At 40.2% G+C, this 16,389-nt stretch overlaps 1 protein-coding gene and 1 pseudogene across 1 annotated transcript in view; both read left to right on the top strand.

Annotated features, from left to right (window-relative positions):
* The window catches only part of ILRUN (inflammation and lipid regulator with UBA-like and NBR1-like domains), a 119,145-nt gene that overhangs the window by 51,036 nt on the left and 51,720 nt on the right, over nucleotides 1–16,389 (top strand). The window lies entirely within an intron of this gene.
* LOC136129827 (lysosomal-associated transmembrane protein 4B-like) lies at nucleotides 8,033–8,715 on the top strand (annotated as a pseudogene).

Genomic DNA, 16,389 nt, shown 5'->3' with positions numbered 1-16,389 from the left:
AAATACCGGTGTTCCCCAAGGAGTTCCTGCTTTCCAGGAGATATACAGTTCCTGTAGGACACTTGACTCTTGGAAAGGAGTAAGCAGCGTGGGTGCTTGTCACCATTTTAGCCTTGGTACAAACATGCCTCCCCTTTTCCTAGTAGAGTACCGTCTTTCAAAGTTCCACAGGAGACGGACTTCCCTAGCCGTCTAGTGGTTGAGACTCCATGCTCCCAAATGCAAGGGGTGCTGGTTCAGTCCCTGGTTGGGGAACTAAGGTCCCACATGCCGCACGATACAGCCAAAAAAAAAACCACCCAAAAGAAAAAAACCCAAAGTTCCACAGGAGAGCAGTACCCCTGCACTTGATGGTTCCTTCTAAAGCAGAGGGGTTCTAGTTGTGAAGTAGGCACTGAGGTCACGTGATACTCTGGTTATCACATGCTGATGAGGGTTTCTTCCACTTGAAATAGCTCTTCTTGTTAAATGGCTTCACGTGGTTCCTTAGGGACAATTCACATGTAGATTAAATACTTATATTCATTTAGTTTTCTCAGAGGTTAGAAATGGAACTTCCCTTATTAAGCTCCCAAATCATACTATATAATATAGTCCCACAGGTTAGGAAACTTAATGGTTGCTCTATGTAAACCACACAGTTTATTTCTTTAAACCTTCGTAAGTTCCTCTTTCAGCTTCTCCAGTTTATGGAATGTCCACCTTAACCAGATAGTGTGGGGCTGCTCCTCCTCATTCTTCTCCAATGTTTTAACTGATGATGTTGTAAAAGAAGCTCTGGTTTCATAGATGTCCTCTAGACTCTACACAGGTGTCTTCTATTTAGATGCTGTTCTACTTGGCATCTCTACCAGCTCTCTTGCCCTTTTGCCTATTGATCCCACCTTTAGAATGTCTCTCTTTTATGTTACACTCAAAAAACCTGCTTCATTTGGTTCTAGAAGATCCTCAATAAGATACTCTCTGCAAAAGGAAGGGAGGGAGGAAGGAAGGAAGGAAAACCACCAGCAGCAGCAGCCGCAAGCCAGATTAGAGCTCCTGGAGCAGTCAGCCAACATGGTGCCATTCTAGCCCCCTAGACTTGTGTATCATTTAGCAACAGCCTGTGGAACAAAAACCACATTCACAGAAAAATAGACAAGATGAAAAGGCACAGGGCTATGTACCAGATGAAGGAACAAGATAAAACCCCAGAAAAAAAACTAAATGAAGTAGAGATAGGCAACCTTCCGAAAAAAGAATTCAGAATAATGATAGTGAAGATGATCCAGGACCTCAGAAAAAGAATGGAGGCAAAGATCGAGAAGATGCAAGAAATGTTTAGCAAAGACCTAGAAGAGTTAAAGAACAAATAAACAGAAATGAACAATACAATAACTGAAATGAAAACTACACTAGAAGGAATCAATAGCAGAATAACTGAGGCAGAAGAACAGGTAAATGACCTGGAAGACAGAATGGTGGAATTCACTGATGCAGGACAGAATAAAGAAAAAAGAATGAAAAGAAATGAAGACAGCCTAAGAGACCTCTGGGACAACATTAAACACAACAACATTCGCATTATAGGGGTCCCAGAAGGAGAAGAGAGAAAGACCTGAGAAAATATTTGAAGAGATTATAGTCAAAAACTTCCCTAAAAAAAATGTCATGAAGAACCTAGGGGTACGACAGGAATAAAGACGCAGACCTACTGGAGAATGGACTTGAGGATATGGGGAGGGGGAAGGGTGAGTTTTGACAGGGCGAGAGAGAGTCATGGACATATACCCACTAACAAACATAGTAAGGTAGATAGCTAGGGGGAAGCAGCCGCAAGGCACAGGGATATTAGCTTGGGGCTTTGTGACAGCCTGGAGGGGTGGGATGGGGAGAGTGGGAGGGAGGGAGACGCAAGAGGGAAGACATATGGGAACATATGTATATGTATAGCTGATTCACTTTGTTATAAAGCAGAAACTAACACACCATTGTAAAGCAATAAAGATGTTTAAAAAAAAAAAAAAAAGAATTCCCTAACATGGGAAAGGAAATAGCCACCCAAGTCCAGGAAGCACAGAAAGTCCCATACAGGATAAACCCAAGGGGAAACACGCTGAGACACATAGTAATCAAATTGGCAAAAATTAAAGACAAAGAAAAATGATTGAAAGCAGTAAGGGAAGAATGACAAATAACATACAAGAGAACTCCCATGAGGTAAACAGCTGATTTCTCAGCAGAAACTCTACAAGCCAGAAGGGAGTGGCATGACATATTTAAAGTGATGAACCTACAACCAAGATTACCCTTCCCAACAAGGATCTCATTCAGATTTGATGAGAAGTCAGAAGCTTTACAGACAAGCAAAAGCTAAGAGAATTCACCACCACCAAACCAGCTCTACAGCAAATGCTAAAGGAACTTCTCTAAGTGGGAAACACAAGAGAAGAAAAGGACCTACAAAAACAAACCCAAAACAATTAAGAAAATGGTCATAGGAACATACATATCGATAATTACCTTAAACGTGAATGGATTAAATGCTTCAACCAAAAGACACAGGCTCGCTGAATGGACGCATATATATGCTGTCTACAGGAGACCCACTTCAGACCTAGGGACACATACAGACTGAAAGTGAGGGGATGGAAGAAGATGTTCCATGCAAATGGAAATCAAAAGAAAGCAGGAGTAGCAATACTCATATCTGATAAAATAGACAAAGTAAAGAATGTTACAAGAGACAAGGAAGGACACTACATAATGATCAAGGGATCAATCCAAGAAGAAGATATAACAATTATAAATATATATGCACCCAACATAGGAGCACCTCAGTACATAAGGCAACTGCTAACAGCTATAAAAGAAGAAATGGACAGTAACACAATAATAATGGGAGACTTTACCACCTCACTTACACCAATGCACAGATCATCCAAACAGAAAATTAATAAGGAAACACAGGCTTTAAATGCCCCAGTAGACCAGATAGATTTAATTGATATTTCTAGGACATTCCATCCAAAAACAGCAGATTACACTTTCTTCTCAAGTGTGCACAGAACATTCTCCAGGATAGATCACATCTTGGGTCACAAATCAAGCCTCAGTAAATTTAAGAAAATTGAAATCATATAAAATGTCTTTTCTGACCACAATGCTGTGAGATTACAAATCAATTACAGGGAAAAAAACCCTAAAAAACACAGACACATGGAGGCTAAACAGTATGTTACTAAATAACCAAGAGACCACTGAAGAAATCAAATAGGAAATCAAAAAATACCTAGAGATAAACGACAATGAAAACACGACAGTCCAAAACCTATGGGATGCAGCAAAAGCAGTTCTAAGAGGGAAGTTTATAGCAATACAAGCCTACCTGAAGAAACAAGAAAAATCTCAAATAAACAATCTAACCTTACATCTAAAGGAACTAGAGAAAGAAGAACAAACAAAGCACAAAGTTAGCAGAAGGAAAGAAATCATAAAGATCAGAGCAGAAATAACTGAAATAGAAACAAAACAGTAGCAAAGATCAATAAAAGTAAAAGCTAGTTCTTTGAGAAGATAAACAAAATGGATAAACCATTAGCCAGACTCATCAGGAAAAAGAGGGAGAGGACTCAAATCAATAAAATTAGAAATGAAAAAGGAGAAGTTACAACAGACACCACAGAAATACAAAGCATCCTAAGAGACAACTACAACAACTCTATGGCAATAAAATGGACAACCTGGAAGAAATGGACAGATTCTTAGAAAGATATAACCTTCCAAGACTGAACCAAGAAGAAATAGAAAATATGAACAGACCAGTCACAAGTAATGAAATTGAAACTGTGATTAAAAATCTTCCAACAGGGCTTTCCTGTTGGTGCAGTGGTTGAGAGTCTGCCTGCTGATGCAGGGGACATGGGTTCATGCCCTGGTCCAGGAGGATCCCACATGCTGCGGAGCGGCTGGGCCCGTGAGCCATGGCCACTGAGCCTGCGTGACCAGAGCCTGTGCTCCGCAGCGGGAGAGACCGCAGCAGTGAGGCCCATGTACTGCCCCAAAAAAAAAAAAATTTCCAACAAACAAAACTCCAGGACCAGATGGCTTCAGAGGTGAATTCTATCAAACATTTAGAGAAGAGCTAACACCCATCCTTCTCAAACGCTTCCAGAGCATTGCAGAGGTAGGAACACTCCCAAACTCATTCTGTGAGGCCACCATCACCCTGATACCAAAACCAGACAAACATACTACAAAAAAAGAAAATTATAGACCAATATCACTGATGAATATAGATGCAAAAATCCTCAACAAGGGCTTCCCTGGTGGCGCAGTGGTTGAGAGTCTGCCTGCCGATGCAGGGGATACGGGTTTGTGCCCCGGTCCGGGAAGATCCCACATGCTGTGGAGCGGCTGGGCCTGTGAGCCATGGCCGCGCAGCCTGCGCGTCCGGAGCCTGTGCTTCGCAAAGGGAGAGGCCACAACAGTGAGAGGCCCGCGTACCGCAAAAAAAAAAAAAAAAAAAAAAAAATCCTCAACAGAATACTAGCAGATAGAATCCAGCAACACATTAAAAGGATCATACACCATGATCCCACTTGATCATACACCATGATCAAGTGGGATTTATCCCAGGGATGCAATATACGCAATATACGCAAATCAATCAATGTACTTCAATATACGCAAATCAATCAATGTGATACACCATATTAACAAATTGAAGAAGAATAACCATATGGTAATCTCAGTAGATGCAGAAAAAGTTTTGACAAACTTCAACACCCATTTATGATAAAAACTCTCCAGAAAGTGGGCATAGAGGGAACCTACCTCAACATAATAAAGGCCATGTATGACAAACCCACAGCAAACATCATTCTCAATGGTGAAAAACTGAAAGTATTTCCTCTACGATCAGGAACAAGACAAGGATGTCCACTCTTACCACTATTATTCAACATACTTTTGGAAGTCCTAGCCTCGTCAATCAGAGAAGAAAAAGAAATACAAATTGGAAAAGAAGAGGTAAAACTGTCACTCTTTGTAGATGACATGATACTATACATAGAGAATCCTAAAGATGCCACCAGAAAACAGAGCTAATCAATGAATTTGATATAGTTGCAGGATACAAAATTAATTCACAGAAATCTCTTGCATTCTTGTACACTAATGATGAAAAATATGAAAGAGAAGTTAAGGGAACACTCCCATTTACCATTACAACAAAAAGAATAAAATACCTAGGAATAAATCTACTTAAGGAGACAAAAGACCTGTATGCAGCAAACTATAAGACCCTGATGAAAGAAATTAAAGATGATACCAACAGATGGAGAGATATACCATGTTCTTGGATTGGACGGATCAGTATTGTGAAAATGACTCTATTACCCAAAGCTATCTACAGATTCAGTGCAATCCCTGTCAAATTACCAATGGCATCTTTTACAGAACTAGAACAAAAAATCTTAAAATTTGTATGGAGACACAAAAGACCCAGAGTAGCCAAAACAGTCTTGAGGGAAAAAAAACGGAGCTGGAGGAATTAGACTCCCTGACTTCAGACTGTACTACAGAGCTACAGTAATCAAGACAAGATGGTACTGGCACAGAAAAATACATCAGTGGAACAGGATAGAAAGCCCAGAGATAAACCCACACACCTATGGTCAACTAATCTATGACAGAGGAGGCAAGGATATACAATGGAGTAAAGACAGTCTCTTCAGTAAGCGGTGCTGGGGAAACTGGACAGCTACATGTAAGATGAAGTTAGAACACTCCTTAACACCATACACAAAAGTAAACTCAAAATGGATTAGAGACCTAAATGTAAGACCAGACACTTTAAAACTCTTAGAGGAAAACATAGGAAGAACACTCTCTGACATAAATGACAGCAAGATCTCTTTTGATCCACCTCCTAGATTAATGGAAATAAAAACAAATGGGACCTAATGAAACTTAAAAGCTTTTGCAAAGCAAAAGAAGCTACAAACAAGATGAAAAGACAACCCTGAGAATGGGAGAAAATATTTGCAAGCGAATCAATGGACAAAGGATTAATCTCCAAAATATATAAACAGCTCGTGCAGCTCAATATTAAACAAACCAGCTAATCCAAAAATGGGCAGAAGATCAAAATAGACATTTCTCCAAGAAGACATAGAGATGGCCAAGAAGCACATGAAAAGCTGCTCAACATCACTAATTATTAGAGAAATGCAAATCAAAACTACAATGAAGTATCACCTCACACCAGTTAGAATGGGCATCATCAGAAAATCTACAAACAACAAATGTTGGAGAGGGTGTGGAGAAAAGGGAACCCTCTTGCACTGTTGGTGGGAATGTAAATTGATATAGCCACTATGGAGAACAGTATGGAGGTTCCTTAAGAAACTAAAAATAGAATTACCATATGACTCATCAATCCCACTACTGGGCATATACCTAGAGAAAACCGTAATTCAAAAAGACACATACACCCCAGTGTTCATTGCAGCACTGTTTACAATAGCCAGGTCATGAAAGCAACCTAAATGCCCCTCAACAGACAAATGGTTAAAGAAGATATGGTACATACATACAATGGAATATTACTCAGCCATAAAAGGGAACGAACTTGGGTCATTTGTAGAGACGTGGATGAATCTAGAGACTGTCATACAGAGTGAAGTCAGAAAGAGGAAAACCAATATCGTATATTAACGCATTTATGTGGAACCTAGAAAAATGGTACAGATGAACTGGTTTGCTGGGCAGAAATTGAGACACAGATGTAGAGAACAAACATATGGACACCAAGGGGGAAACGTGGTGGTGGGGGAGTGGTGGGATGAATTTGGAGATTGGGATTGATATGTATACATAGATATGTATAAAATGGATGACTAATAAGAACCTGCTGTGTAAAAAGGAAATTAAAAAAAATTCTTTATCTCTTTAAAAAAAAAAAATACTCTGTTTCAGTTTTGATCTCTAGATCCCTCCAGTATCAGAAATAGGAGTACCCCTTGAAAATAAGAGATTTCTTTTTTGATTAAAAAAATGCTATCCTAAGCTGATTGTGATTTGTATGGGAAGTGTTTTTAGAAGGGACATTTCAATATGTAAATGAGATCAGAAATCCTGAAATATCTTTACCTTATAAGGTCTACATTAAGTTTAAAAGGCGATGGGCTATTTTGGCTTCAGAGAAGGAAGCCTGCAGGTTTGTACAATCCAGTTGGTTGTACTGACACCAAGTGGTCATTTGTTTGGTGGTCGTGTCCAGGTAGTTCCTCAGGAGACACAGGCAGTGTGAAGTGGCTCTACTGTTCAGATTAATCTCTAAAATGCAGTCATGTGGGTCCTGAACCTCTATGAAGCATCGAAATCAAGAGATCAGGTGAAACAGTGATAGATCTTTAAAGTGTAGTAAATAAAATATTTGCATGTCTAGGTACGAAGCGTCAAATATTTTAACTACTTGAAAATTGTGATGTGAGTAGTTTTAATGTGAACTGTTCGTGCTAACACTGTTTCCTTTATAATTAATTGTATTATTTCTCAGTAGACCAAATATATATCTAAGGGTTTAGTGGAAGTGCAAAAATATAATTTCAAAGCAGCATGTTTTTTCTTATGGTAGCCAGAGCCGTTTTGATAACGGAAATGTCTTTGATCTGGAATGTTAGGTTCCAAGGATTCTGAATTTAAGGATTGACAGTTCCTTAAAAATTTTTAACCAAATTTAATTATTTATTAATATCCATGTACTTATTGTTAAACAGAAAATAAATAGTTGTAAAACCACTGACCATTTAAAAAATAAATACGTAAGCATAATTGCTTTTTAAAAAAATATAATTCTTGGAGGCAACTGCTCAGATCTCTCGGGGGAGTCGCGGGGCAAGGGCTGGCGGGCAGCGAGCGGGGCTGGGAGCGCAAGCAGGAGTGGCTGAGGAGCCGGCAGCAGGCGCGCGGCGGGCTCGGTCCAATGCGGCTGAAGCTCCCGCAAACTTGGGTGCGTGCTCGCACTGCTGTGCCAGCGGCCTGAGTGATGAAGATGGTGGCCCCCTGGACGCGGTTCTACTCCCACCGCTGCTGCCTGTGCTGCCATGTCTGCACCGGCTCCATCCTGCTTGGCGTCTGGTACCTGATCATCAATGCCGTGGTACTGCTGCTTCTGTTGAGCGCCCTGGCTGATCCAGATCAGTATCACTTTTCAAGTTTTGAACTCGGAGGTGACTTTGAGTTCATGGATGTTGCCAGCATGTGCACTGCTATTGCAATTTCTCTTCTCATGATCCTGATCTGTGCGGTGGCTACTTATGGAGGATACAGGCAACACGTGGCCTGGATCATCCCATTCTCCTGTTACCAGGTCTTTGATTTTTCCCTGAACACCTTGGTTGCAGTCATTGTGCTTGTTTATCCAGACTCAATCCAGGAATACATACGACAGCTGCCTCCTGATTTTCTTTACGAAGATGATAGCGTGTCAGTGACTCCTACCTTGTTTGGTCTTTATTATTATTCTGTTTATCAGCATTATCTTTACTTTTAAGGGGTACTTGATTAGCTGTGTTTGGAACTGCTACCGATTCATCAGTGGCAGGAACTCCTCCGATGTCCTGGCCTCTGTTACCAGCAATGACACTACGGTGCTATGCACCCCTGTACGACGATGCCACTGTGAATGGCACCGCCAAGGAGCCGCCACCACCTTATGTGTCTGCCTAAGCCTGGAAGTAGGGTGTAGCTGAGAGTGACAGCTTGACTTTCATACATCAGGGCAATAGGTCTTTAATTTTACTTCTGAGATGAGCTTCTGAGCTTATTTTTTGCTGAAATGCTATAGTTTAAAATTTTAGATGTTAAGTTGAAACTCTCTGTAGTTTGAAACCTATTCTTTAGCTAGAGCACCGTGATAGAGTAACTGTAGAATTCTTTCTGTGGGGGTTGCGGTGGGCTCCCCTAGTCTCAGCATTGAAACTACCCAACAATCCGGATGAACCTTTTGTCTGAGGAGGCTGTTGTACGTGCTGAGCCCCAGAGTTGAAGAATTTATGACACTTTTCTCTCCGTTCCCTCCTTTCTCTTTTGAACACGTAAAATAAAATCAAAATTATATGATGCTTAGGCCATTCCAGTTTATAGAACAAACCTTAGGAGAAGAGGAATGTTAATCGTGTAAGTAGTCCATATATACATATACATAAAACAAGTATTTCCTTAGATCCTTTATGATTTAAATTCAGTGACAATTTGAGTTTGCTGGTCAAGGATTTTGTCCATGGGCCAAATTGAAGCCCTTTGTCGATTCCTGGCAGTGAGGACAGTCAGTCGCCACCCCGGTGGCTGCTCTTGTACACCCATGTCTGGGGTCACGGCATGGCGTGTTAGAGGGGAACTGGTTGGTACTGTGTGGTATCTGGTTCTCCCTTTCTCCCAGTTTCCCATCCCTGCTCAGAGCCCCCTTTCACTAAGAGTTCTGCCCTAGCCTGACTCAGGGAGGACATCCATCAGCCTTTGTCTAGTGGAATTGCTGATATGTATTTACCCAACAATCTGAAAAAAGGTTTTCTTCTCTCCCTGCAAGGCACATCCTACTACTTTGAACTTCTGAGTATGTCTCATCATCTTTTAAAATGAGTGTAAAACAGTCTTCAGAAAAATGGGAGGTGGCGGGGGTGCTTTCCTTGTGAAATGCCCTTATCTTGACTACCTGAATTTCAAGGGACTTTTATATATTCATATGTTCAAAAGTCACACCTCTCCTGCTTGTTCATTATTGAATGTGCTGTAAATGAAGCCATTTGGAATTAAAGTGAGATTTGCCCACATCCAAGAAAAAAATATATATATAATTCTTAACTTTTGTGTGTGTATGCATTGGTAAGGGCTATAGCTTAGGTAGAATCTAGTTAAAAAAGTATTTCGTTACGTAGAGAGTATATCCCTATCATAGTGAAACATAAACACATAAAACTTCCTGCACTTCTTTGATTTTTTTTTTTAACATGTTGACTGGAGTATAATTGCTTTACAGTGGTGTGTTAGTTTTTGCTTTATAACAAAGTGAATCAGTTATACATATACATATGTTCCCATATCTCTTCCCTCTTGCGTCTCCCTCCCTCCCACACTCCCTATCCCACCCCTCTAGGTGGTCACAAAGCACTGAGCTGATCTCCCTGTGCTATGCAGCTGCTTCCCACTAGCTATCTATTTTACGTTTGGTAGTGTATATATGTCCATGCCACTCTCTCACTTTGTCACAGCTTACTCTTCCCCCTCCCCATATCCTCAGGTCCATTCTCTAGTAGGTCTGTGTCTTTATTCCTGTCTTACGCCTACGTTCTTCATGACATTTTTTCCCCTTACATTCCATATATATGTGTTAGCATACGGTATTTGTCTCTTTCTTTCTGACTTACTTCACTCTGTATGACAGACTCTAGGTCCATCCACCTCACTACAAATAATTCAGTTTCGTTTTTTTTATGGCTGAGTAATGTTCCATTTTATATATGTGCCACATCTTCTTTATCCATTCATCTGTTGGTGGACACTTAGGTTGCTTCCAACTCCTGGCTATTGTAAATAGAGCTGCAATGAACATTTTGGTACATGACTCTTTGAATTTGTGGTTTTCTCAGGGTATATGCCCAGTAGTGGGATTGCTGGGTCATATGGTAGTTCTATTTGTAGTTTTTTAAGGAAACTCCATACTGTATCTCCATAGTGGCTGTACCAATTCACATTCCCACCAGCAGTGCAAGAGTGTTCCCTTTTCTCCACACCCTCTCCAGCATTTATTGTTTCTAGATTTTTTGATGTCCATTCTGACTGGTGTGAGATGATATCTCATTGTAGTTTTGATTTGCATTTCTCTAATGATTAATGATGTTGAGCATTCTTTCATGTGTTTGTTGGCAATCTGTATATCTTCTTTGGAGAAATGTCCATTTAGGTCTTCTGCCCATTTTTGGATTGGGTTGTTTGTTTTCTTGTTATTGAGCTGCATGAGCTGCTTGTAAATTTTGGAGATTAATCCTTTGTCAGTTGCTTCATATGCAAATATTTTCTCCCATTCTGAGGGTTGTCTTTTGGTCTTGTTTATGGTTTCCTTTGCTGTGCAAAAGCTTTGAAGTTTCATTAGGTCCCATTTGTTTATTTTTTTTTAAATTTCCATTTCTCTAGGAGGTGGGTCAAAAAGGATCTTGCTGTGATTTATGTCATAGAGTGTGCTTCCTATGTTTTCCTCTAAGAGTTCGATAGTTTCTGGCCTTACATTTAGGTCTTTAATCCATTTTGAGCTTATTTTCATGTATGGTGTTAGGGAGTGTTCTAATCTCATACTTTTACATGTACCTGTCCAGTTTTCCCAGCACCACTTATTGAAGAGGCTGTCCTTTCTCCACTGTACATTTCTGCCTCCTTTATCAATGATAAGGTGACCATATGTGCGTGGGTTTATCTCTGGGCTTTCTATCCTGTTCCATTGATCTATCTTTCTGTTTTTGTGCCAGTACCATACTGTCTTAATTACTGTAGTTTGTAGTGTAGTCTGAAGTCAGGAGGCCTGATTCCTCCAGCTCTGTTTTTCGTTCTCAAGATTGCTTTGGCTGTTCAGGGTCTTCAGTGTTTCCATACAAATTGTGAATTTTTTTGTTCTATTTCTGAGAAAAATGCCAGTGGTAGGGATTGCATTGAATCTGTATATTGCTTTGGGTAGTATAGTCATTTTCACAATGTTGATTCTTCCAATCCAAGAACATGGTATATCTCTCCATCTATTTGTATCACCTTTAATTTCTTTCATCAGTGTCTTATAATTTTCTGCATACAGGTTTTTTGTCTCCTTAGGTAGGTTTATTCTTAGATATTTTATTCTTTTTGTTGCAGTGGTAAATGGGAGTGTTTTCTTAATCTCACTTTCAGATTTTTCATCATTAGTGTATAGGAATGCCAGAGATTTCTGTGCATTAATTTTGTATCCTGCTACTTTACCAAATTCATTGATTAGCTCTAGTAGTTTTCTGGTAGCATCTTTAGGATTCTCTGTGTATAGTATCATGTCATCTGCAAACAGTGACAGCTTAACTTCTTCTTTTCCAATTTGGATTCCTTTTATTTCCTTTTCTTCTCTGATTGCTGTGGCTAAAACTTCCAAAACTATGTTGAATAAGAGTGAGCCACCTTGTCTTGTTCCTGATCTTAGTGGAAATGGTTTCAGTTTTTCACCATTGAGGACGATGTTGGCTGTGGGTTTGTCATATATGGCCTTTATTATGTTGAGGAAAGTTCCCTCTATGCCTACTTTCTGTAGGGTTTTTTTTTTTTTTTTTTTTTTCCCGGGTACGCGCGCCTCTCACTGTTGTGGCCTCTCCCATTGCGGAGCACAGGCTCTGGACGCGCAGGCTCAGTGGCCATGGCTCACAGACCCAGCCATTCTGCGGCATGTGGGATCTTCCCGGACTGGGGCACGAACCCATGTCCCCTGCATTGGCAGGCGGACTCTCAACCACTGCGCCACCAGGGAAGCCGTCTGTAGGGTTTTTATCATAAATGGGTGTTGAATTTTGTCGAAAGCTTTCTCTGCATCTATTGAGATGATCATATGGTTTTTGTCTTTCAGTTTGTTAATATGGTGTATCACGTTGATTGATTTGCGTATATTGAAGAATCCATGCATTCCTGAAATAAACCGCACTTGATCATGGTGTATGATCCTTTTAATGTGCTGTTGGATTCTGTTTGCTAGTATTTTGTTGAGGATTTTTGCATCTGTGTTCATCAGTGATATTGGCCTGTAGTTTTCTTTCTTTTTGACATCTTTGTCTGGTTTTGGTATCAGGGTGATGGTGGCCTCGTAGAATGAGTTTGGGAGTGTTCCTTTCTCTGCTATATTTTGGAAGAGTTTGAGAAGGATAGGTGTTAGCTCTTCTCTAAATGTTTGATAGAATTCGCCTGTGAAGCCATCTGGTCCTGGGCTTTTGTTTGTTGGAAGATTTTTTTTTTAATTATTTATTTTATTATTTATTTATTTATTTAGGCTGTGTTGGGTCTTTTGTTGCTGTGCACGGGCTTTCTCTAGTTGCGGTGAGCGGGGGCTACTCTTCGTTGCAGTGCACGGGCCTCTCATTGCGATGGCTTCTCTTGCTGCAGAGCACGGGCTCTAGGCACATGGGCTTCAGTAGCTGTGGCACACAGGCTCTAGAGCACAGGCTCAGCAGCTGTTGCGCACGGGCCTAGCTGCTCCGCAGCATGTGGGATCTTCCCAGACCAGGGCTTGAACCCGTGTCTCCTGGATTGGCAGGCGGATTCTTAACCACTGTGCCACCAGGGAAGCCCAGTTGGAAGATTTTTAATCACAGTTTAAATTTCAGTGCTTGTGATTGGTCTTTTCATATTTTCTATTTCTTCCTGATTCAGTCTTGGCAGTTTGTGCATTTCTAAGAATTTGCCCATTTCTTCCCGGTTGTCCATTTTATTGGCCTAGAGTTGCTTGTAGTAATCTCTCATGATCTCTTGTATTTCTGCAGTGGCAGTTGTAACTTCTCTTTTTTCATTTCTAATTCTATTGATTTGAGTCTTCTCCCTTTTTTTCTTGATGAGTCTGGCTAATGGTTAATCAATTTTGTTTATCTTCTCAAAGAATCAGCTTTTAGTTTTACTGATCTTTGCTATTGTTTCCTTCATTTCTTTTTCTTTTATTTCTGATCTGATCTTTATTATTTCTTTCCTTCTGCTAACTTTGGGGGTTTTTTGTTCTTCTTTCTCTAATTTCTTTAGGTGCAAGGTTAAGTTATTTATTCAAGATGTTTCCTGTTTCTTAATGTAGGATTGTACTGCTATAAACTTCCCTCTTAGAACTGCCTTTGCTGCATCCCATAGGTTTTGGGTTGTCGTGTCTCCATTGTCATTTGTTTCTAGGTATTTTTTGATTTCCTCTTTGATTTCTTCAGTGATCACTTTGTTATTAAGTAGTGTATTGTTTAGCCTCCATGTGTTTGTATTTTTTACAGATCTTTTCCTGTAATTGATATCTAGTCTCATAGTGTTGTGGTCGTAAAAGATAGTTGATACAATTTCAATTTTCTTAAATTTACCAAGGCTTGATTTGTGACTCAACATATGATCTATCCTGGAGAATGTTCCATGAGCACTTGAGAAAAATGTGTATTCTGTTGTTTTTGGATGGAATGTCCTATAAATATCAATTAAGTCCATATTGTTTAATGTATCATTTAAAGCTTGTGTTTCCTTATTTATTTTCATTTTGGGTGATCTGTCCATTGGTTAAAGTGGGGTGTTAAAGTCCCCTACTATGAATGTGTTACTGTCGATTTCCCCTTTTATGACTGTTAGTATTTGCCTTATGTATTGAGGTGCTCCTATGTTGTGTGCATAAATATTTACAATTGTTATATCTTCTTGGATTGATCCCTTGATCATTATGTGGTGTCCTTCTTTGTCTTTTGTAATAGTCTTTTTTTTTTTTTTTGGCGGTACGCGGGCCTCTCACTTTTGGCCTCTCCCGTTGCAGAGCACAGGCTCCGGACACGCAGGCTCAGCGGCCATGGCTCACGTGCCCAGCTGCTCTGTGGCATGTGGGATCTTCCCAGACCAGGGCACTAACCCATGTCTCCTGCATTGGCAGGTGGACTCTCAACCACTGCACCACCAGGGAAGCCCTCTTGTAATAGTCTTTATTTTAAAGTCTATTTTGTCTGATATGAGAATTGCTACTCCAGCTTTCTTCTGATTTCCATTTGCATGGAATATCTTCTTCCATCCCCTCACTTTCAGTCTGTATGTGTCCCTAGGTCTGAAGTGGGTCTCTTGTAGACAGCATATATATGGGTCTTGTTTTTGTATCCATTCAGCCAGTCTATGTCTTTTGATGGGAGCATTTAATCCATTTACATTTAAGGTAATTATCGATATGTATGTTCCTATTCCCATTTTCTTAATTGTTTTGTGTTTGTTATTGTAGGTCTTTTCCTTCTTTTGTGTTTCCTCCCTAGAGAAGTTCCTTTAGCATTTGTTGTAAAGCTGGTTTTGTGGTGCTGAACTCTCTCAGGTTTTGCTTGTCTGTAAAGGTTTTAATTTCTCTATAAAATCTGAATGAGATCCTTGCTGGGTAGAGTAATCTTGGTTGTAGGTTTTTCTCCTTCATCACTTTAAATATGTCCTGTCCTGCCACTCCCTTCTGGCTTGCAGAGTTTCTGCTGAAAGATCAGCTGTTAACTTTATGGGGATTCCCTTGTGTGTTATTTGTTGTTTTTCCCTTGCTGCTTTTAATATGTTATCTTTGTATTTAATTTTTGATAGTTTGATTAATATGTGTCTTGGCGTGTTTCTCCTTGGATTTATCCCGTATGGGACTCTGTGCTTGCTGGACTTACTTCATTTCCCATATTAGGGAAGTTTTCAAGTATAATCTCTTCAAGTATTTTCTCAGTCCCTTTCTTTTTCTCTTCTTATTCTGGGACCCCTATAATTCGAATAATGGTGCGTTTAACGTTGTCCCAGAGGTCTCTGAGACTGTCCTCAGTTCTTTTCATTCTTTTCTCTTTTTTTTTTTTTTTTTTTTTTTTTTTAACATCTTTATTGGGGTATAATTGCTTTACAATGGTGTGTTAGTTTCTGATTTATAACAAAGTGAATCAGCTATACATATACATGTGCTCCCATGTGTCTTCCCTCCTGCATCTCCCTCCCTCCCACTCTCCCCCTCCCACCCCTCCAGGCTGTCCCAAAGCCCCGAGCTAATATCCCTGTGCCTTGCGGCTGCTTCCCCCCCAGCTATCCACCCCACCACGTTTGTTAGTGTGTATATGTCCATGACTCTCTCTCGCCCTGTCAAAACTCACCCTTCCCCCTCCCCATATCCCCAAGTCCGCTCTCCAGTAGGTCTGCGCCTCCATTCCTGTCTTATCCCTAGGTTCTTCATGACATTTTTTCCCCTCAAATTCCATATATATGTGTTAGCATACGGTATCTGTCTTTGTCTTTCTGACTTACTTCACTCTGTATGACAGACTCTAGGTCTATCCATCTCATTACAAATATCTCAATTTCATTTCTTTTTAAGGCTGAGTAATATTCCATTGTGTATATGTGCCACATCTTCTTTATCCATTCGTCCGATGATGGGCGCTTAGGTTCTTTCCATCTCCGGGCTATTGTAAATAGAGCTGCAATGAACATTTTGGTACATGACTCCTTTTGAATTTTGGTTTTCTCAGGGTATATGCCCAGTAGTGGGATTGCTGGGTCATATGGTAATTCTATTTGTAGTTTTTTAAGGAACCTCCATACTGTTCTCCATAGTGGCTGAACCAATTCACATTCCCACCAGCAGTGCAAGAGTGTCCCCTTTTCTCCACACCCTCTCCAGCATTT

This window comes from Phocoena phocoena, chromosome 10 (genome assembly GCF_963924675.1).
Source record: "Phocoena phocoena chromosome 10, mPhoPho1.1, whole genome shotgun sequence".
In the NCBI taxonomy this organism is placed as follows: domain Eukaryota; kingdom Metazoa; phylum Chordata; class Mammalia; order Artiodactyla; family Phocoenidae; genus Phocoena; species Phocoena phocoena.
Note: the sequence above shows the minus strand (reverse complement) of the source record. Positions and strands in the feature narration are given on the sequence as shown.